Source organism: Triturus cristatus, chromosome 3_1 (assembly GCF_964204655.1).
Source record: "Triturus cristatus chromosome 3_1, aTriCri1.1, whole genome shotgun sequence".
Lineage (NCBI taxonomy): Eukaryota > Metazoa > Chordata > Amphibia > Caudata > Salamandridae > Triturus > Triturus cristatus.
This window is the reverse complement of record NC_140583.1, coordinates 601,815,072-601,837,419: the sequence shown is the minus strand read 5'-3', so window position 1 is coordinate 601,837,419 and position 22,348 is coordinate 601,815,072. Positions and strand designations below refer to the sequence as shown.

Below are 22,348 nucleotides of genomic sequence, written 5' to 3'. Positions count from 1 at the left end.
TATAGTTGCCTAATAGTGAGCAATACATTCACTTCTTTAAACTCTCCTGCTGTGCTGCTTCGCCTCATTTAATATATATATATATATTCACTGAAAAAAACATAGGTGATGTCATCAGTGATGTCACTGACCATGTCATGAGTGATGTAATATGTGACGTCATCAGCAGTGCATTGCGGGGTCGCGAGTTATAGTTAGCTGAACTAACTATAACGGGGGAATTTCTAGGGTTTTGTACGAGGGAAATGTCCAGCTAACTATAACGCCCCTGAAACCTATGGTTATTTCAGTGAATTTCAAAGACAAACGAACTGCGTTAAGTGGGCGCGCACGCCACAAATGGCGTAAAGTAACTTAGCATTTAAAAAACCGTACAAATTCACTGAAAAAACCATAGGTTTCACACACGTTATAGTTAGGAATTAGCATTTAAAAAACCTTGCAAATTCACTGAAAAAACCATAGGTTTCACACATGTTATAGTTAGCTGGACATTTTACTGATAAAAAACCAGGATTCTTTGAGGTGGGAATCAGGGCTACAGAGGCCATAGGGCAAGGCCAGGCCCACCAGATATATATTTTTTTCAGTGAATTTCTAAGGTTTTGTAAATGCCAATTCCTAACTATAACACCCCTGAAACCTATGGTTATTTCAGTGAATTTCAAAGATTTTTTAAATGCTAATTCCTAAATATATCAGGCCTGAAACCTATGGTTTTTCAGTGAATTTCAAAGGTTTTGTAAATGACAATTTTGAATGTATTAATTGTTATACTGATTTTTTTAATACTGATTTACTACATTTTTTAAACTATTTATTTTTAGATATATTTTTTTTAATTACATTATAATTACATTATACATTACAATACAAAATATACTTTCTCAGAATGAATTACTTTAGTTTAAATACTTGGCAAATAGGCAACAGACTTTTAAGTACAGTAGTTACAGTTGTTGCAATGGGCAACACAATTTCAAACACAAAGCAACATTGGGCTCAATGTGAATTTCTAGTTAAAAGCAATTAGTTACTTTATGGATTACTTTTCTAACCACAGGACTGGATCCTAGATTCAGTCCTTGGACATCTCCTGTAAACAGTTGAGTAAAAGCGCTTTGGTTACAGTAGTAATTTTTAAGGAATATTATTGTATTTTAAAAGTTGACACTTTTTCCGATAGAATCAACAATGTTATCCTATGGCAGAAAATTCACTTAGCAGGTAAGTAGTGTTATCGTGACTTTTTCTTACTCAGTGGTGGATCCTGGATCCAGCACTGGCCAACCTCCTGTAAACAGTTGAAAGAATGTGTTTAAGTCATACAGATGATTTTTTAGGAATATTTTTAGTTTGTGAAAATAGACACTTAGAAAATTTTCTGGGGAAAACCACACAATGGATTCCTTTCTGGGGAAAACCACACAATGGTTTCCTGCTCTCTCTTCCAAATAGCAAAGCAGCTTGCAATGGCAGGGTGAGAGCCGCGAGGCTCCCGCCCTGTCATTGCAAACGGCAGTGTCCCGGGGGTGGGCACCCCGGGACACTGCAGGAGCCGGCCCTGGGGGTGGCGGTCCCCATAGCCATCGAGGGCTCCAGGAGGGGGGTCGCGGGGCCACCCTCCCACCTCTTTCAAAGCCCCGGGGGGTGGTGGTCCCCGGGGCTGGGGGGTCCCTCACGGACCCCCCATTTTACATATTTAGAGGTGGCGGTCCCCGGGGCGTGTGGGGGGGCTTGAGCCACCCCACACAGGGTATATTTTTTCTTTAAAAAGCCCCGGGACGTGGCAGTCCCTTGGCCGCGGGGGGGCCGTGAGCCCCCCATTCATTTTTTAAGCCCCGGGGGGTGACTGTCCCCGGGGCTGGGGGGGCCTGAGAGCCCCCCCCAATAAAGAAATTGAAGCCCCGGGGGGTGGTGGTCCCCGGGGCTGGGGGGGGCTGAGAGCCTCCCCCCACGTATTTTACAAAAGCCCCGGGGGTGGTGGTCCCCGGGGCTGAGGGGCCCCTCCGGGCCCCCCATTATAATACCATATTGCCCCCGGGGCTTGGCCCCCCCGGGGGCTAAATCAAAACAAAGCGCGGGAAGCCGCACTTCGTTTTTTTTTTCGTTAGCGGGATGCGCATCCCACGATTTGAAAAAAAAAGTACACATTTTTTGCCCTTGGTGGTCCTTGTGGGACCCCCTGAGCAGGCCTAGGTGGTAGGGTGTTTCTACCCTGCCCCCTTGTCGCGTTTTGCACCTTTTTTTCAGTTTTCTTGTGCCTCGGGTCTACCGAGGCACAAGATGGCTGCCAACACTTCCTGATTCAGAGTGTTGGCAGCCAATTAGCATTCAGCTCGTGCTCGGGAGGGTTCGGGGAGGGTGCACGGATCCTCCCCGGCCAAAGATATCACTAACTTTTTGACCCTAATTTTCTCAGGAACTACTGAACGGATTTACACCATTTAAGCAAAAGGCACGAGTCTGAACTGAGGACTACCTCTTTGCCAAATTTGGTGTAATCCCGTTCAGCAGTTCGGGCTGTAGCTGCGACAACAGATCCTATGGGAAATTGCATGGGGAAAACGCGTTTTGGGACCCCCCTTTTTTCTCGGCTCCTGCTTAACGAATCACCACGAAACTTTCAGGGTAGGAGCGGAGCGGAGCTCGCCAAAAGTTGGGAAAATTTCACGAAGATTTGTCAATCGCCGCCAGACTTATTGGGAATAGAATGTTGCGGATTTCCTATGGAAAATAGGTCCTAACTATAACTATCTACTGGCGACCGCCAGTAGATAATATATATATATATATATATATATATATATATATATATATATATATTCACTTAAAAAATTATAGGTTTCACACAGGTTATAGTTAGGTGGATATTTCACTCGTAAAAAACCAATGAAATTCCCCCGTTATAGTTAGTTCAGATAACTATAACTCGCACGCCCGCAATCCACTGCTCATGACGTCACATATTACATCACTCATGACATGGTCAGTGGCATCACTCATGACATCACTGATGACATCATCCTTGTGATAGAGTGGCGGTCGCGCGAGTTATAGTTATCTGAACTAACTATAACGGGGGAATTTCATTGGTTTTTTACGAGTGAAATATCCACCTAACTATAACCTGTGTGAAACCTATGGTTTTTTAAGTGAATTTGCAAGGTTTTTTAAATGCTAATTCCTATCTATAACATGTGTGAAACCTATGGTTTTTTAAGTGAATTTGTACGGTTTTTTAAATGCTAAGTTATGTATTTATAATTTTTTTTTTTTTCAAGGTTTTTCACCGTGCGCGCACCGTGCGCTGCACGCACCGTGCGCGCACCCCGCTATTTAAAAAAAAAAAAAAAAAAAGTTTTTTTTCCCCTTGGGGGTCCTTCTGTGATCCCCTGACAAAGGCTAGGGGGTCAGGAACTCTCTTCCCTGCCCCCTTTTCACGTTTTCCCCCTTTTTTCCCCCTTTCCTTTTCAGTGCGAGAGACAAAATGGCGGCGGTCACTTCCTGATTTCGACCGATTCGAATGTTTACCAACATCTAACAACCAATCAGAATTTCGCTCGCGCACGGTGCGCGCACGGTGCGCGCGTATAGATATTTATATGCTTTTAAATGCTATTTTCTCAGGAAATACTGAACAAATTGACACCAGACCTGCAAAAGGCACTTCCCTGACCTGAGGACTACCTCTCTGCCAAATTTCAAGTAATTCTGTTCAGCCGTTCGGGCTGTACCTTCGACCAAAGGTCCTATGGAAAAATGCATGGGGAAAACGCGTTTTGTGACCCCCCTTTTTTCTCGGCCCCCGCTTGACGAATCCCCCCGAGACTTTCAGGGTAGGAGCTGAGCGGAGCGCCCCATTTGTTTTGAAAATTTCGCGAGGATTCGTCAACCGGCGCCAAAGTTATTCAAAATAGAATTTTGAGATTTCCTATGGAAACCCGATCCTAACTATAACTATCTACTGGCGACCGCCAGTAGATAATATTTATAGTCCTAAGACCTAATAGGCCAGTAGATAATATATATATATATATATATATATATATATATATATATATATTTTCACTTAAAAAATTATAGGTTTCACACAGGTTATAGTTAGGTGGATATTTCACTCGTAAAAAACCAATGAAATTCCCCCGTTATAGTTAGTTCAGATAACTATAACTCGCACGCCCGCAATCCACTGGTCATGACGTCACATATTACATCACTCATGACATGGTCAGTGGCATCACTCATGACATCACTGATGACATCATCCTTGTGATAGAGTGGCGGTCGCGCGAGTTATAGTTATCTGAACTAACTATAACGGGGGAATTTCATTGGTTTTTTACGAGTGAAATATCCACCTAACTATAACCTGTGTGAAACCTATGGTTTTTTAAGTGAATTTGCAAGGTTTTTTAAATGCTAATTCCTATCTATAACGTGTGTGAAACCTATGGTTTTTTAAGTGAATTTGTACGTTTTTTTAAATGCTAAGTTATGTATTTATAATTTTTTTTTTTCCAAGGTTTTTCACCGTGCGCGCACCGTGCGCTGCACGCACCGTGCGCGCACCCCGCTATTTAAAAAAAAAAAAAAAAAAATGTTTTTTTTCCCCTTGGGGGTCCTTCTGTGATCCCCTGACAAAGGCTAGGGGGTCAGGAACTCTCTTCCCTGCCCCCTTTTCACGTTTTCCACCTTTTTTCCCCCTTTCCTTTTCAGTGCGAGAGACAAAATGGCGGCGGTCACTTCCTGATTTCGACCGATTCGAATGTTTACCAACATCTAACAACCAATCAGAATTTTGCTCGCGCACGGTGCGCGCACGGTGCGCGCGTATAGATATTTATATGCTTTTAAATGCTATTTTCTCAGGAAATACTGAACAAATTGACACCAGACCTGCAAAAGGCACTTCCCTGACCTGAGGACTACCTCTCTGCCAAATTTCAAGTAATTCTGTTCAGCCGTTCGGGCTGTACCTTCGACCAAATGTCCTATGGAAAAATGCATGGGGAAAACGCGTTTTGTGACCCCCCTTTTTTCTCGGCCCCCGCTTGACGAATCACCCCGAGACTTTCAGGGTAGGAGCTGAGCGGAGCGCCCCATTTGTTTTGAAAATTTCGCGAGGATTCGTCAACCGGCGCCAAAGTTATTCAAAATAGAATTTTGAGATTTCCTATGGAAACCCGATCCTAACTATAACTATCTACTGGCGACCGCCAGTAGATAATATTTATAGTCCTAAGACCTAATAGGACATTTAGTCCTATTTCTATGTGCCCGTCCCAGTTTTTCATTCTGGACTTGCGTTTTGGGAACAGTATCTGTGACGGAAACACGAGTCTGTGTTAATATAGTGTGACATTAAAATCATAGAAAAAATAAATCTTTCTATCCAACCCGTTTGGATTACATGTAAGGAATTACATGCACAAAACCTATCACGGTTGCTTGCGCTGAGATATTTCTGTCACAAGGGCAACACAGTCACCTATGTAAAGGGCCGATCGACGACGGACAGTTACAACGTTAAGTATCTAGCATACATTTTGATCCGTTTGAGGCTAGGAACAATAGGTTTTGTTGAAATCTGAACATTATGCTGCAGGAGCTGATTATGCGGCGAGAGTGGCAAAGTCATATTTAAGTCCAAAGTACTACAGCCGCATAGTCATTTTATCGAATGGCCCTGCTTATGATGCCCTGTATAGTGCTCTGAAACCTGGCTTTGAAGAGTTTGCACCACATAAAACAAAAAAATAAATGACTTTCCTCTGGCCTAGAGGCCTGCATATCCCCTACACTGTCGACATTTCTTCGGCTCCTCCGTATTAACCCTGCATGTGGTAGCGATGCGCCCTGTGTATGTTAACTGTTTTAATTGGGGGGGGGGCGCATGTAACAACATAACGTGTATTTGTAAAGCGCACGTTCACCCAAGGGTATCTTGGCACCGAATAACAGATATTTATTGTTACCCAACTCAGTGGTACTGATTTTATCGACCTCGGACGGATGAAAGGCTGAGTGGACCTGCTGCAATTTAAACCTGTGGCCATGAGGTCGAACACAGGCCCCTACAGAGGATGCTAGTCTACTAAGCCACCAGACACGGCTTGTGTAGCTCCATTTTACACCCCCCACCACCCTATTGGCTGGGGGCTCTTCAACAAAAGTGAGTACAACATTGTGATGTAGTACAGAGGTGGCTCCAGGCTCTTCACACCATGTTTGATCACCCTGCAGACAACTCGAGTCTGGGGCTGCCAGCAGCATTTACCCCCTTAAAGAACCCCCTCCCTTGCCTGCGGAGGGGACACCCTGCCCCAACATCAGCGTTCACCCCCTTAATGAGCCCCCTGTCCTCCTTGCAGAGGAGGAGTCCTGCCCCACCAGCAGGGTTCACCCCCTTAAAGAGTCCCGCCCTCCTTGCAGGGGAGGAGCCCTGCACACTACAGCGGTGATGGTGGGGTTTAAAAGCCTTACACACGTTGGGTCACCTCAGCAGTGATGGCTCACACACGCACGTGCCTCTGTGCTGCTAGTGAATGTCCAATACATTATTTTATTTTATTTATAGCGCGAACAAGATCCCAAAGGATATTAGAGCGCTTTACAAAAGGGTGGAAGGAAGGTCAAAAACCCAATATCGACATCAAGTATGAATACAAAACATGAACAATCGCATGATTCACATACAAATAACACAAAGGAGAGTAACACAATAATCAGGTATATAGCGGGCTACAAGGGGGACACACTATGCGGTAAAGAAGAGCAGAGTCACATGATGGAACAGTGATTGTAGGATCAATGATTTTGAGCCAATGGACCTAGCCCAGCTTAAGGTAGGAATTTGTCCATTAGGAATCTTTTGGCTTCCAGTTTGAAAGCAGTCGTTGAGGAAATTCTATGTCAGGACCGGAGGCTTCGGATCATGCTTTCTTCTCTCTTCGCTTTATTCTTATCAAAAACACAGCAGCCAGAGAGATTCCACAGTAATCATTGAACAATAACCATAGAAAAACTACAACTCCCTACAACCAGAGAGGCACACTGTAATATAGTCCATCATCTGTTTCCATAAATCATTATCCAAAGTCCTCTGTCAGCTTCCTCCCTTCCTCTTTCTTCGCTGCTTCGCAGCCAGTTAAGTGCTCTTGGTTTTCTCTTGTAATGTTTATCTGTTTGGTACTTTATTCTGAGGTGTAAAATTGTTGTTGTGCATTGTTTTTCAGTATTAGTACTGTGCATTGTATTCTTAACGTTTTTTCCCTTTCAGAGCCCTTGCCGGCCGCGGGAACACTTCTCGCTCCTTACGTGGCCGGCTTCCCTGCTGGTGCGGCGTCCTTTCAAGCCGCTAGGGGGGCTCGTCCGTCTCATTGCTCTCGCGTTCTTCAGATGAGGAGCGCGCCGCGAGAGTAACGGTCACCGAGCCTTGCCCCTGCTCTGCCTCACCATGACGTCAGCATCACGGACTGTATTCCTGCATATATTAAACGCCCCAGCAGGGGTCCGTAGTGCGGTATTGTAACCGCGTTTGACGCGCTTGTCAAAAAAGCGTTGTAGCACCTTTCCAAACCCCACGCATTGCGCGGGCGTTTTACACAATTCTGGGCACAAAGTCTATTTCAACGCGCTGGGGGGCAGACACCCGGTCAGGTTATTCCTGAGGGTTGCGCGCATTGTGGGTTGTGGTGCAGCCCTATTTGTAACCCTTTGGGCTACCCTAATTCTCGCAGCCTCTGGCCAGCACTAAAAAAAAATGTACCTGCGAGTTTGGGGTGTATTATTGTGGTTGTTACCAGACACCTTGAGTTTGTAGTTCCCTTGGGGTACTTACCTGTGTCGCAATGGCTGGTCAGTCTGAGTATTATGAAGAAGAAGTAAAGGAGTACCTACCGTATAGTGATCATTTCTTTGACTCAATTTATCGGGTGGTTAATGAGGTAGTGGGGCCTATGGAGCAACGTCTCTCGGATAGAATAGTGCAGGAATGTAACAGGTTGGCGGCGGCGCGTGGGGGCACTACGCCGATCCCCGGCGAAGGTCATGAGGGCGCCCCTCCACCCCCCAAAAAACAGCGTCCGGACGGTGTGGATGTAGATGCCTTTGCGCGCCTTAAGATGGCGTTTTTAGCGGAGGCGGCCCGTTTGTTCCCCTCACTCCATCGGAGGGTCCGCCCCAGGAAATCCCAGACCCCCCATCCCTGGCAACGGACAATGACACCCAGGGGGATACCGATGAGGAAGCGGTGTCATCCCGTTCTTGGCGTCCGACTCCGACTGCCTCTTCGGCGGCGCCGGAGGAGGATGCAGACATGCTGAATCCTGACGATATCATGCATCCCCGGTCTTTAGCTTGGGTCCCTGGGGATAAGGTTGTTCGTTTCCTTGCGAACCGTCTCCGCAAACCTCTGGAGAAGGAGGCACGGAGTTGTTTGAGAGAGGAGTGTCCGAGACCCTCTTTGCCGGATAAGATCACGTTTACGCCAGAGTTAGACTCCAAAATGGCCACTTTTTTGGCGAAATTTGTGAAAGATCCCCGGAAGGGCATTGATAGGTCTTGGCGGTCCTGTCAGGACAAACTCCTTGATGCTATCGGTCCAAAGGCAAAAATCTTGGACATGGCGGAGGAGGCTAAAGTGACAGGTTCGACAATTTCTCCTGAAGTCTTATCTAATTGGGCCAAACCAACAATCATTTTTATGGGGAACGCGAATTGCGCTCTTTCAACTGAGCGTCGCCGCTCGTTGTTGATCAAGTTAGATCCCAAACTTGGGGATCTCGCTTCTTCGGAAGCTGGGGCAGTGGCCCAAGGGGGCCTTTTCGGTGAGCCATTCGTTAAAGAACTGGGGAAATTTGTGTCTACATTTACCTCGTTGGACAAGGCCCAATCCGGTATTAAAAGAGTGTTTACCCAGCGGGTTTTCCGCGGGGCCGTTCGAGGCTGGGGCTGCTCATCCGGCCGTGGGTTCCAGCAAACCCCTTCAAGGGGACAAGGCTCTGGCCGTGGCCAATATAATTCGACCGCAAACGACACCAACTTCTATCCAACGCGAGGACAGCGTTTCAGATGCTGTGGAGGTTTCAAATCCAATTCCGGAGGCGGAAATTCAAACGGTAAGTGTCCTTCCCGCAGATCAGATTCGTATAGGGGGACGACTGGCGTGCTTCCAAGATGCTTGGGCGGCGTAAACTTCCGATGCATGGGTCCTTCAGACTGTTCGGGGCTTTCATGTAGAATTTCTAGACAACCCTCGTCAGGAGACGCGACCGCGCCCGCTGCAATTCAGCCCTCAAGACGCACAGTTGATCGACGAAGAGGTCTCCGAGTTGCTTCGCAAGGGAGCCATTTGTCGCTCAACTCTGCACCCTCACGGTTTTCTCAGCAATATATTCTTGGTAGACAAAGCCGACGGGGGTCGACGACCCGTAATCAATCTCAAGGAATTCAACGCTTGGTTAGTGTATCGCCATTTCAAGATGGAGGGAATTCATCTGCAGCGCGATCTGCTGCGACCATCCGATTGGATGGCGCGTCTAGATTTAAAAGACGCCTACTTGGTGATTCCCATTCATCCGCCCCACCAACGGTTCCTGCAGTTTTGTTGGGGGGGTCTGGTGTACGAGTTCACGGCCCTTCCATTCGGACTTTCCTCTGCGCCGTGGTGTTTCTCCGGGCGCGGGGTATTCGCATGATCGTCTACTTGGACGATCTTCTTTTGATGGCCCAGTCTCCTCAAATCCTGTTGCTTCAACTCCAGCAGACTGTGTCTCTTTTACAGGACCTAGGGTTATCAACACAGCAAAGTCAATTCTTCAGCCTTCGCAGTCAGTCACCTTTCTTGGTTTTGTGGTGGACTCCGTTCAAGCGACTCTGAGTCTTCCGTCTCGGAAGATGGCGAAAATTTGTCACGATCTCCGCCGGACAGCGTGCAGGCCAACTATCTCCCTACGTCTCTTGGCCAGAATTGTGGGCCTTCTGTCGTCCTCGATCCAGGAGATTTTTCCAGGTCCCTTACACTATTGGGCCCTGCAACGTCTCAAGGCCTACCACATCAGGAGGGGTCGGTCGTACGATCATGTGGTGCCGCTCTCGGCAGAGGCCAAGGAGGAAATTATTTGGTGGCTCACCCATATGGAGGCATGGAACGGCCGCACGATTTTCGGCTCCGTTCCGGATTTGGTCATCGAGTCCGATGCCAGCAGACTGGTTTGGGGCGCTCGATGCGGGGATTTTTCCACCGGAGGTGTTTGGTCAGCAGACGAGCAGGATTTTCATATCAATTGCTTAGAACTGTTAGCGGGCGCAGTCTTGCGTCCTTTTGAAGATGGACAACATCTCCGCAGTCCGATATGTCAATCGGTTGGGGGGGCCCCGTTCTCGGGCATTGGCCAACCTGGCAAAGGACTTTTGGGGGTTCTGCCTGGATCACCACATATCGGTGACGGCGGAGTATCTCCCGGGGCAGCACAATCGGGCCGCGGACTGGCACTCCCGACATCTCTACGATTCCAGCCTATGGAAGCTGGACCCTCCGGTCTTCCGGTGGTCAACACTCTCTGGGGACCGTTTTCAGCGGATCTCTTTGCCTCCCGTTTGGACAATCAGGTTCCAAGATTCTTCAGTTGGAGACCGGACCCGATGGCTCTTGCCACGGATGCCTTCCTTCAGGACTGGAGGGCGGAGCGCAGATATGCGTTCCCCCGTTTTCAATGATAACGAGAACGACGGCCCAGATCCGCCGGCAGTGTGCAGAGGTGACCCTGGTAGCTCCCCTTTGGAGATCTCAAGTGTGGTTTCCGGCTCTTCTGGAACTTTCCTGGGATTATCCAATCCTACTCCCCCTGTATCCTCAACTTCTTCGGAACCCGGACGGGGATCTTCATTAGCTAGTCGCACAGGGGACGCTCCGACTCATGGCGCGGCGGCTTTCAGGCGACGGTGGTCGTTGCCGGGACTTTCGGGACAGGCCCTCCTGTTAAAGGCTTGGGCGGACAGCACCACGAAACGTTACCGATCCGCGTGGTCACAATGGGTTCGTTGGTGTCTTCGACGGGGTCTGGATCCCGTGGTCGCAGGAATCGTTTCCCTCTTAAATTTCTTCGCCGACCTGGCGTCAGAAGGTCTAGCATATCGCTCCATTAATGCAATCAGGTCCACGGTTTTGGCCCGTCACGTTCCTTTGGATGGAGCACCGATTGTGGAACATCCAATGGTTTGCAGACTTCTGCGGGGTGTACGATTATCGTTACGCCCGGAGCCTCGTTACTCCGTCCTTTGGGACGTCAACAGGGTCTTGAATTTGTTTCTTTCTTGGCAACCTAATAGATATCTTTCCTTGAAGGAACTATCTTCCAAGCTTGCTATGCTTTTATGGTTGGTCTCCTGCAGGAGAGTTTCAGATGTTCGCGCCGTGGACGTCTCGGCGCGAGTTTTTTCCCTGGACGGGGTTGTGTTTACGCTAGGTCGCAGGACTAAGTCTCGTACACGAACAATTTCACGTAAGTTCCAATTCTATTAAGGACACGGAGGCGAGGATTATCCCGCCCGGCTTCAGAGCTCTGTCTAGCCCAATTATGTTGTGAGTAGGAGGTAGTAGGAGGTCTAAGATAGGAGAGGAGGCGGGATTTAGCCAAGTTTAAGTGAGGATAATAATGTCTAAATCCATGTGTTGGATGAGGTCGAAGATGTCGGAGGTGTGTTTACTGGCTGACCTGCAATTGAGTAGTACACATTTAAGTCGTAGTGGATTTGTGTGCGAGGGAGTCTGGATGATGTTCACTCTTGTGAGGCTGTTTTTATTGATGACTCTAAGATTGTGAAGAGGTTCTCTATACGGGTTGGAATGGATGGTTTGAATTTGTCTTGGTGGGATCAAGTTGGAGTTGGACCTGGTAGAGTAAGAGTTGTGAAGGTCATTGATTTCATTGGACACCAGGTAGGTCTCAAATCTTCTGGGGCGGGAGGGCGCGTTAGCTAAGGGAATTGTTTGCGAGATGGAGGGGGCTAAAAACTGGCCCATGCTTTCACTCACGCTAGGGGAGGCTGTGGGCAGGTTCGCTGAAGTGAGGAGGGAGCTAATCGTGGGGAAAAAAATCTTTTTTCCACCTTTTTTTGCGGGGGGGGTGGCTGGGGGTGGCGGTCATGTCATTTGCTGATCTCAGTGACCAACAGAATCAAAATGTGTGAAGCAACAGGTTTCCAACTAAATCTTTTTGCCAAACTAAGCGCAGATATGCAGGCACGGAAGAGGGCAGATGTGCAGGCACGGAAGAGGGCAGATATGCAGGCACGAAAGAGGGCAAATATGCAGCACGAAAGAGGGCAGATATGCAGGCACAGAAGAGGGCAGATATGCCGGCAAGGAAGAGGGCAGATATGCAGGCACGGAAGAAGGCAAATATGCAGGCACGGAAGAGAGCAGTAATGCAGACACGGAAGTGGGGAGATATGCAGGCACGGAAGTGGGCAGATTTGCAGACATGGAAGTGGGAAAATATGCAGGCACGGAAGTGGGTAGATATGCAGGCAAGGAAGAGGCCAGATATGCAGGCAAGGAAGAGAACAGATGGGCAGATATCCATGCAAGGAAGTGGGCAGATGTGCAAGAAGGAAGTGGGCAGACATGCAGTCAAGGAAGAGGGCAGTTTTGCCGCGGACCCTGAAACCAGCACCTTCCCACATGAGTTTCACTGTTTATGTATCTGATATTAGGACAAACATTGTCTACAGCGAGCACAAATACACTTGTTTTCACAAACCATTACAAAACACCTCGATAAAGTGTCTTTACAAGTTCAAAACAGTCCCAATTTTGCAAATGTGGGGCACTCTTTTGAGCTATCTCATTTGTTAACGCACAGCAACACAATACATATGATAATGTGCTGCATAACTAAACTCTTATAAGGTCCCAAAGGCGAGACCTATTGGCTAGGCCAATGCTTGACATGACATGACATGACATGTGTATTTGTAAAGCGCACGTTCACCCGGAGGTATCTTGGCGCTGAATAACAGATGTTTATTGTTACCCAACTCAATGGTACTCATTTTATCGACCTCAGATGGATAAAAGGCTGAGTGGACACACCGGGATTTGAACCTGTGACCATGAGGTCGAACACAGGCCCCTGCAGTGGAGGCATTAGTCCACTGAGCCACCAGACCCGGCTTTAATACATGTTCAGGACATGGGACTAAGTCCTCAAGTCCTATAAAGGCTTCCAGCAACATTGTTCTTGCTTTGTTGGCAGCAAATCTGAACGCTGTCTCCCGCGAGAGCCTTACTTCCATGGAAGTGAGATGGCTAAAGGGAAATAAAGCTCCCTGGGCCAATCAGAATGCTCTATTTTTTTAATTGAAATTCCCGCAAGAGACTCTCGAGAGTCTCGTGGACCCAAATGTCCAGATAGCTATATATTTCTTTATCTTAATTTCTCAAAACCCACTGAATGGATTTACACCAAAGCAGATAAAGCACAGTCTGTGCAGCAAGATCTAGCTTCCTGACAAATTTGGTGTGATTCCATCCAGCAGTTTTTGCTGTAGTCGTGTCCAAAGAAGTATATGGAAAATGCATGGGGATTCTGCGTTTTGGGACCGCCCCTTTTTTCTCTTCCCCCTCTTGATGGATGAACTTGAAATTTTCCATGCACAAACTAGTCAAAAAGTAGCACCTTTTTGGAAATTTTCATGGAGATTTGTCAAACGGTGTACAGTCATTAGCAATTCAAAATACGCTTTTCCTGTCGAACATCTGATCTAACTATAACTACCCAGGAAATATATATATTCCTTCCTGGATTGTGCCGCTGCGCAAGGTGTTGGTGAGACAGAACGCTGAAAAAGATATATGTATATATATTCACTGAAAAAACCATAGGTTTCACACACGTTATAGTTAGGAATTAGCATTTAAAAAACCTTGCAAATTCACTTAAAAAAACATAGGTTTCACACATGTTATAGTTAGCTGGGCATTTCACTCGTGAAAAACCATTGAAATTTCCACGTTATAGTTAGTGCAGGCAACTATAACTCACGCGACCGCAATCCTCTGCTGATGACGTCAGATATTACATCACTGATGACATATGTGTTTTTCTGAAAAAAAAAATATTTGTAATATATGTATAGCTAAAAATTAATGGAAGAAGACATGGGTAAATAAGTGTCTAAATACAGTATTAGCATCAACAGAGGATTGCGGTCGCGTGAGTTATAGTTGCCTGCACTAACTATAACGTGGAAATTTCAATGGTTTTTCACGAGTGAAATGCCCAGCTAACTATAACATGTGTGAAACCTATGGTTTTTTAAGTGAATTTGCAAGGTTTTTTAAATGCTAATTCCTAGCTATAACGTGTGTGAAACCTATGGTTTTTTCAGTGAATTTGTACGGTTTTTTAAATGCTAATTTATGTATTTATTTATTTTTTGAAAGTTTTTTCACCGTGCTCGTACCGTGCACGCACGGTGCGCTTTGCGCACCGTGCGCCCACGTTACGTAGTTCGCGGAATTTTTCCGTTTCTACCGTGCGCGTACGCTACGCGCACTCCGCGATTTTTCGTAAAAAAATTTAAATACATTTTTGCCCTTGGGGGTCCTTCTGGGACCCCCTGACCAAGGCTAGGGGGTCAGGAACTGTCCAGCCTGCCCCCTTTTCACGTTATCCACCTTTGTTTTTCACCCCCTCACACTGCGAGAGACAAAATGGCGGCCGACACTTCCTGGTTTCGACCGATTCGAATGTTTACTAAGATCTAACAACCAATCAGAATCGCGCTCGCGCACGGCAGCGTGCGCGTACGGTAAGCTTACGGTACGCGCTCGGAGCGCGCCTATAGATATATATATTGATTTAAATGCTATTTTCTCAGGAAATACTGAACAGATTTACACCAGACCTGCAAAAGGCACATCCCTGACCTGAGGACTACCTCTCTGCCAAATTTCAAGTAATTCTGTTCAGCCGTTCGGGCTGCAGCTTGGACTAAAGGTCCTATGGAAAAATGCATGGGGAAAACGCGTTTTGGGACCCCCCCTTCTTCTCAGCCCCCGCTTGACGAATCCCCCCGAGACTTTCAGGGAAGGAGCGGAGCGGAGCACCCCACCTATTTTGAAAATTTCGCGAGGATTCGTCAATCGGCGCCAAAGTTATTCAAAATAGAATGTTGCGGATTTCCTATGGAAACACGGTCCTAACTATAACTATCTACTGGCGACCGCCAGTAGATAATATATATATATACCAGGAAGACCGATTATTTCCGCCATCAACAGTGTCAGTGAACACGTCTCCCAGTATATTGACTTTTTTCTACAGGACTTTGTAAAAAAACTCCCCAGCTACATCAAAGACACTGGTGATTTCTTAAACAAGATCAAAGACATCACATGGGAGACGAACTTTTTATTGATTGCTTTAGACATTGAATCGCTATATACTAGCATCAATCATACGGATGGGCTGAATGCTGTTAAATATTTCCTTGACTCAAGGGGGAGTGAATTGTTTCTTCATAACAGAATGCTAATCAATTTGATAAATTGGTGTCTTAATAATAACTTCTTTTTATTTGGGAATGACATTTTTAAACAGCAAAGAGGCGTGGCTATGGGATCCTGTTTCTCCCCCAGCTATGCCTGTTTACATGTTGGCTGGTGGGAGGAACAGGTCCTCAAAAAACAACATGGGGAAATGTTTAATCATCATGTGGTGCCTTGGCTACGCTATATAGATGATGTCTTTGTGATTTGGAGGGGAAATGAGGAAAGTGCAATCAATTTTATTTCTACCATCAACCAGAATCATATGAATTTGCACTTCACATCACAAATCAGTACAACCACGGTCGAATTTTTAGATGTTAGAGTGCTGATTGAAGATAACATACTTGAAACAACCTTATTTAGGAAGCCCACAGCAGGCAACAGCACTCTACATGCTAATAGCAGCCATCCTAAACATTTAATAGAGAGTATTCCGTTTGGTGAACTACTGCGGATCAAACGTATCTGCAGTACAACGGAACAACTTGACAAATGCACCAAGGATGTGTTACACAGATTAAAACAAAGAGGGTACAGTGACCAAATTCTGACCCGTGCGATGTCGAAAACACGAGACAGACCTAGAGACACCCTTCTACATGGGACAGCCAAAGAAACTGACGTAACTGAAGCTGACTCATGTCCAAGGTTAATCACTACATATAGTAGACAGGAGAGAAAGATAAAAAATATTATCAAAAAAAATTGGCCCATAGTCCTTACAGATGGTGTTTTGGGTCCTCGTCTACCTGATATTCCTACTATCACTTTTAGAAGAGCAAAGTCTATGAGGAGCCAGTTAGTTAAAAGCTGCCCAGAAACAGGAACCTCAGGCACTTGGCTGAAACCAAGAAAGGGTTTTTTCAAATGCTCCACGTGTCGTGCGTGCAAGTTTGGTGTTAATACTACACATTACACCACCCCATTTTCGGAAGAGAAATGTGTTATCTATGGGAGTTACAACTGCCGCACTGAGTTTGCGGTGTATGTTTTGGCGTGTACCTGTGGCTTGCGTTACGTTGGTAGCACCAAGCTACAGGTGCACGTCAGAATTCTTCAACATATTCGGGCTATAGTTAATAATGACTCTTCCTATCCTCTAGCCAGACACTTCAAACGAGAACACAACAACGATCTCAGCTGCCTCTCGTACTTTGTCATCAATGCGATTCCCCCCTTAAGAAGGGGTGGAAACAAAGAAAAGAAACTAAGGCAATTAGAATCTCGCATTATTCTAGAACTGGATAGTAAAACACCACATGGGTTAAATACAACTGAAGATCTGCACAACTTCCTTTAGTATTATGTGGCTGTTCCCTCTTTTACACTGTGTTGACTTCTCTTTGGACCTACTATTTTGTAGATTGGTTATGAGCTTTTATAAATAGTTTTTATAAGCTTTTATGAATTTTCATGGATTTTTTTACGGGTTTTGGTAGATTTTTATAGGTATTTTAGTCACATCTCTGTTTACCCAGCCCTCACTCCTCTGTAATATCTTGAAGGGTTTTCAACTGGCTCTATTTTGTCTTTTTTGTCAGCACTATTATAGAACTCCAGCTGCTTTTGCTCGTTTTGCACATTTGTGTTTTTTTTTTGATTTTTTAGATTCTTTCAGGATCTTTTAGGGAATTTTCATGGGTTGTACTTATTGTAGATTTTCCTTTTTTCAATAGAGATGAAAATAAACTTTCTGAAGGAAAGGATAAATCAGGTCATGCTTTTGCACATAATTGTGGCACTTTATATTTATTTCTACCTCAGACTATGCATTAAGACATGTAATAACCACACTCAAGCCATATTCATATCATTTACTAGCATTCAGGCTGTCATGTATCACCTTCGCTGGTTCATTACTGGATTATGTGGCACTATTTTTTCTGTTTTATTAGTGATATTTTATCCTATTTATTAACAGTTTTTATATCGTGTTACATTATTTTATCCATTACCAGTGTTGTTGTTGTAAATATATTTATATATGTATTTACATTATTTTTTCACTTTGAATTGCACGAAGTGAACCAAGTGATATATATTTAACGATGATGCTGTTTTAATTTTATTTGTATTTATACAGGTATATTGCATACATCATCTAGTAATTGTGTGATGCATTTAAGCAATTTATGGCGAGTGTATAATGAAATGTACCCAATCTGTCTTTTTTGCAAGTCTTTTTCTTGTGTCTATGATCACCTGACACAGGAAGTGAACTCACCCTGCATGTTTAAATGGCTTTGGCAAACTGTTACCTGTGTGTGATCAAGGGCACGGCTGTGATCGAAACGCGTCACTAAGCAGAGGAGCAGAAATAAAATCTTCCTGCCAGCAATTGGGGTCCGTTTACTCTGTTCGCCGCTGCTGCTGAGTGTTTGTAGCGGAGGTTCGAGGAGTTCAAGAAGTTGCATATATATATATATATATATATATATATATAGATATCTATATATATATATATATATATAGATATATATACACATAGTCACTGAAAAAGGTTAAAGGGAGTTTATAATTAGGTTAAAATGTCAGGTCAAAAATACAGTTTTAAACAAAATCACTGACAATCACCAGTTCTTGTTATCTAAAGTAACTGTAACTTGTCCCCTAAAGAAACTATATCTCACGCCCCTGCCATGCACAGTGTTGTCATCAGTGATGTAATTTCAGATATTAGTCATGTTATCAATGATGCCATAGAACATGGCAATGGCATGAGTGATGTAGTATGGGAGGTAATTAGCTGTGCATGGCGAGGGTGCAGATTTTTTGTTACTTTAGGGCAAGATTTATTTACATGAGATAACTATAACCGCTGAATTTTAGTCTTTTTGCTAATTTAAAACAGTATGTTTTAACCGACCTTTCACCTAACTATAGCGTCTCTTCAGCCTTTGTTTTTTTCAATGAATTTCTACGGTTTTATTTTGTAATGCAAAGTAAGATATAATTACCATACTATCTATAAAATCCCTTTAACCATTGTTTTTTTCAGGTAATTTCTAGTATTTTTTTTTTTTTTTACGTAAAGCAATATTTTATTACCATATATAATGCCAAACCCATGCAGCGCACAGCCAGGCCCTCCGTTCAACACCTTTCTGGCAGCCAACCTCACGCCGCGGACATCCTTTGGCGTTGGACCAGGCCCTGCGCCCAACCCCCGCTGAAGCTTAACCCTACCCTCCGCACCCAAGCCATAGGCAGAAGGAGGTTGAGCGCAGTACCTCAGTGTCATATTTAGTAAGGCAGACCTAGTCAAATGATCAAAATATAAAAAGTGGGCCTATTGGCTTTAAGAAGGCATCAGGGTATCAACATATATAAAGCACATGCATTGTCTGTTAACAAATGACCAATAGTTAAAATGAGGTGCATATTTCATTGATCGCATAGTGCAATGTTTGATAAAAGTGATTGTCATAAAGAAACTAATAAAGTTTAATAATAAAAAAACACCAACATGTATTTCAGTCTTAACCCATCACAAGTGGGGCTTTGCACTCCAGCTGAAGGGCATAGACCTCCAGATAGGAATGCTTTAAAAAACATATGGTAAGCTCTACTGGGGATCATGGATTTATTGACCCAGTAGACTGTCTCTTTTTAATGTTGCTGGGGGACTGCTGGACTCCAAGAGCCCCCCACAACATTACAAAATGTTTTGGTGGTGCCTCTGCCTCTTCTATGTTGTCAGGTTTAACAGGGCCGGTGCACAAGTCTCCATTTTATTTACGTTTAACCTTGACATCTTTCTGTAAGCTGTGACATTTTTAAATGCCTTGCACTTACACCATAACATACTTGGAAATTATTCTGCTTGCAGCACATTTCTTAGAAAGTATTTTATCATGTTGTTGTACACTCTGTCCAAGGCTAAGGAACACTGAACACAATGTCCTTGCATTTGGTTGACTGGTTTGAGACTGCTCTCAGTCTCAAGACAACAATCAGATCAGTGCTGCACCTCTGAACAGTGTGATTGGAACAGTGCTTTCATTATATAAACCACCTTGGAGATCCTGGAACGCTGTGCTTGTGACTGAGATGCAGCCCTGCTGACGCTAACCTTTATCCTGCAAAGTAAGGTAGCCTTTTCCACACCACATCGGCTTCCTGATGCATCATACACTGGTATGGCGGGTTAGGTTGAGCACACCTGAGTGACAATAAATGGGTAAATCAGTTACCACAATTTCCCTTGGGAATTAGAGTGGCCATGTTTTGAGCTTGAGATACCATCTAGTACCCTGCAAGGTTAGAGGTTCAAATGGTGCACTGTGAGCTAGCTAGGAATTGGGCCAACATACTCTTGATAATATTTGTGGACTCAGTCCCCATATTCTGACGGTTATGTTGTCTGAATACACAGTTCTATCCGATTTGTACGAACCATATGACACTAGGGACAAAATCAGGCTGAAAGAATATGTTTAAAAGGCCCTCTCTGGGCATTATGGAGTGCTCATAGCAAGGAGCAGTGAATAGTAAATGAGTGGCTCCTGCCGCTAATTTAATATATATTTTTTAATTTGTATTTTGAGTGTCCCGGCGCCCACCCTGGACTCCCAAATCATATTTTTTTTCTTAGGGTTTGTGGAGGGAGCCCCAGGACCCATCGGCCCGCTGACTCCCTTGCAACTACTAAAACTATGTACCAGCAGGAGCTGGCAAGGATATGATGGTGTGTGCCCCCCCCCAGGCAATTCTGGCACCAGGGACCACATCTCCCAGGGCCAAAATGAATTTAAAGGTGCGATGGGTGCACAGCCCACCTCCCGTATTTGTTTTTTAAGTGGATGGGGGCACTCCTGAAGCCTTTACAGGCCCACCCCTTGGGGCTGTATCAGTTTTTAAGGGGAGGGAGGCATGCAGCACACCTCCCCGAGCGCCAATGCTGGCTCCCGGACCCCATTTTGCAGCACCTTAGGTGGGTTCCTCTGTGCCTACTTGGAACACCCACAACACAACACAACACTGAGGGCTGCGGAGAGACATAGAAAGTCACTATGGCCCTGGAACTTCTCCTGCATTCATTCATCTTGGGTGCAGCAGGAGCCAACCTTGCTCCCGCCTGGCAGGAGCAGGTTTTTTTCTCTGGCAGGATCAATCTCAATTTCCCTGCCCGCAAGAGTGCAGGCAGTGAGAAAATGTGTGCTCCCACCGGGTGGGAGCATATTTGCAGCTCCTGCCGAATGGGAGCACAATTTTTAACCTGCCCACACTTGTGCTGGCAGGGTAACCGTTTACCAGAATGGGATCCCTGGGACAGGTAAATGGAGCCAGCCCCAGGGAGTGGGGTCCCTGGGGACTCTGTGAGGCTCATGGTGAAGGGCCGCATGCCCCTTCCCCTTTTCAAGTATCCTGTCCCGGGGGAGCCCAGGGTCTCAGAGGAGCTCGGAGAGGGGGGCCTCCACCCCCTCACCTATAAACTGTTTAACCCCTCCCTAGCCTCCCCCCCCGGACCCTTGCCCACTTCGAGGGCTTTATTTGTTTCAAGCGTGGGAGCCTGCACTTTTTTCCAATTTTACCTCTGATGCACTCATCCACTGTGAATTTGTTGTAAAAATGTTTTAAAGAGTCCTATTTGACCACTGCCCTATGGGGGCAAGGTATCCCCAACCTGCCCTCTTAAATAAGCTTTTTGCGTTTCTGTCAGAAAAAGAGACGGAGTCCCGAGTCCTAAGGTGACTACTGCTACATCGCTGATGTGGTAGCTGGTAATCAGGTCTCATCTTGAGATCTGTCAGCTGTGCAGAACCTCCACGGTGTGAAATAGCTATACATTTTTAGCCTTAATTTCTCAAAAACTACTGAATGGATTTACAGCAAATCACAAAAAGCACGCTTTCCGGACCAAAATCTAGCTTTCTGTCAAACTTGGTGCAAATCTTTTCAGTCATTTGGGCTATAGCTGTGTCAAAATTTCCTAAGGAAATATTTCTTGGTTCTCGCTTGATGTATCACTCCAAAACTTTCCAGGAAGGAGCAGAGATGGAAACCAAAAAATGCTTTTCCTATAGAAACATGTATGTGTATGTGTGTGTGTGTGTGTGTGTGTGTGTGTGTGTATTTATATATATATATATATATATATATATTTATATACATATATATATATATATATATATATATATATATATATATATATATATATAAGAACTCCCGCCCTGATAGGCGTGTGCCTGGTGGCATTGTGGTATTAGCAGTCCATAATAAAACCCCAGTGGGCATTGCCGTAGTTGGTCCCATCAAAGTAAATCAAATATCCGTCGTGGATTGTGTCCGCTCGAAAATGCAGGATGTGCTGCTTTTAACTGACTTTCACTTGTGAGCGATTCTGTCCCGTACTGGTGCCAAGTCCTCCTGACACCACGGGTCCGTGCACACACGGCGGTTTGTCCTCGCGGCTTCGTATATATGTGTGTGTATAGTATATATGTGTATATCGCGGTGGTGCTGGGTGTACATACTGAATAAAGAACCTTGCACGAAGTCTTCTGGGTCCGTGTTCGTCTTTCCGAATCATTGGGAGTATCGGGCGGAGCTCTTTGTGTGTGTGTATGTATATATATATATATATACATATATATATATATGTGTATATATATGTATTTTTTTTTTTTTACTTTTTCTTTTTACATTCATTCCTGAGGCCATTGGTCAGGTGTGAGTGGCTCGCTCTTCTGTATTTTTCTTTGGTTTCTGAAACATAGATAGCCCGTCTTTAAAATGGAAGAGCAAAACAACAGTTTTCCCAAGTGCTAGAATTGAGAGTTAAAC

The 22,348-nt window shown here is 45.1% G+C and overlaps 1 protein-coding gene across 4 annotated transcripts in view; it reads left to right on the top strand.

The window, feature by feature from the left end:
* The window catches only part of LOC146860611 (protein FAM169B-like), a 303,909-nt gene that overhangs the window by 31,663 nt on the left and 249,898 nt on the right, over window positions 1-22,348 (top strand). The window lies entirely within an intron of this gene.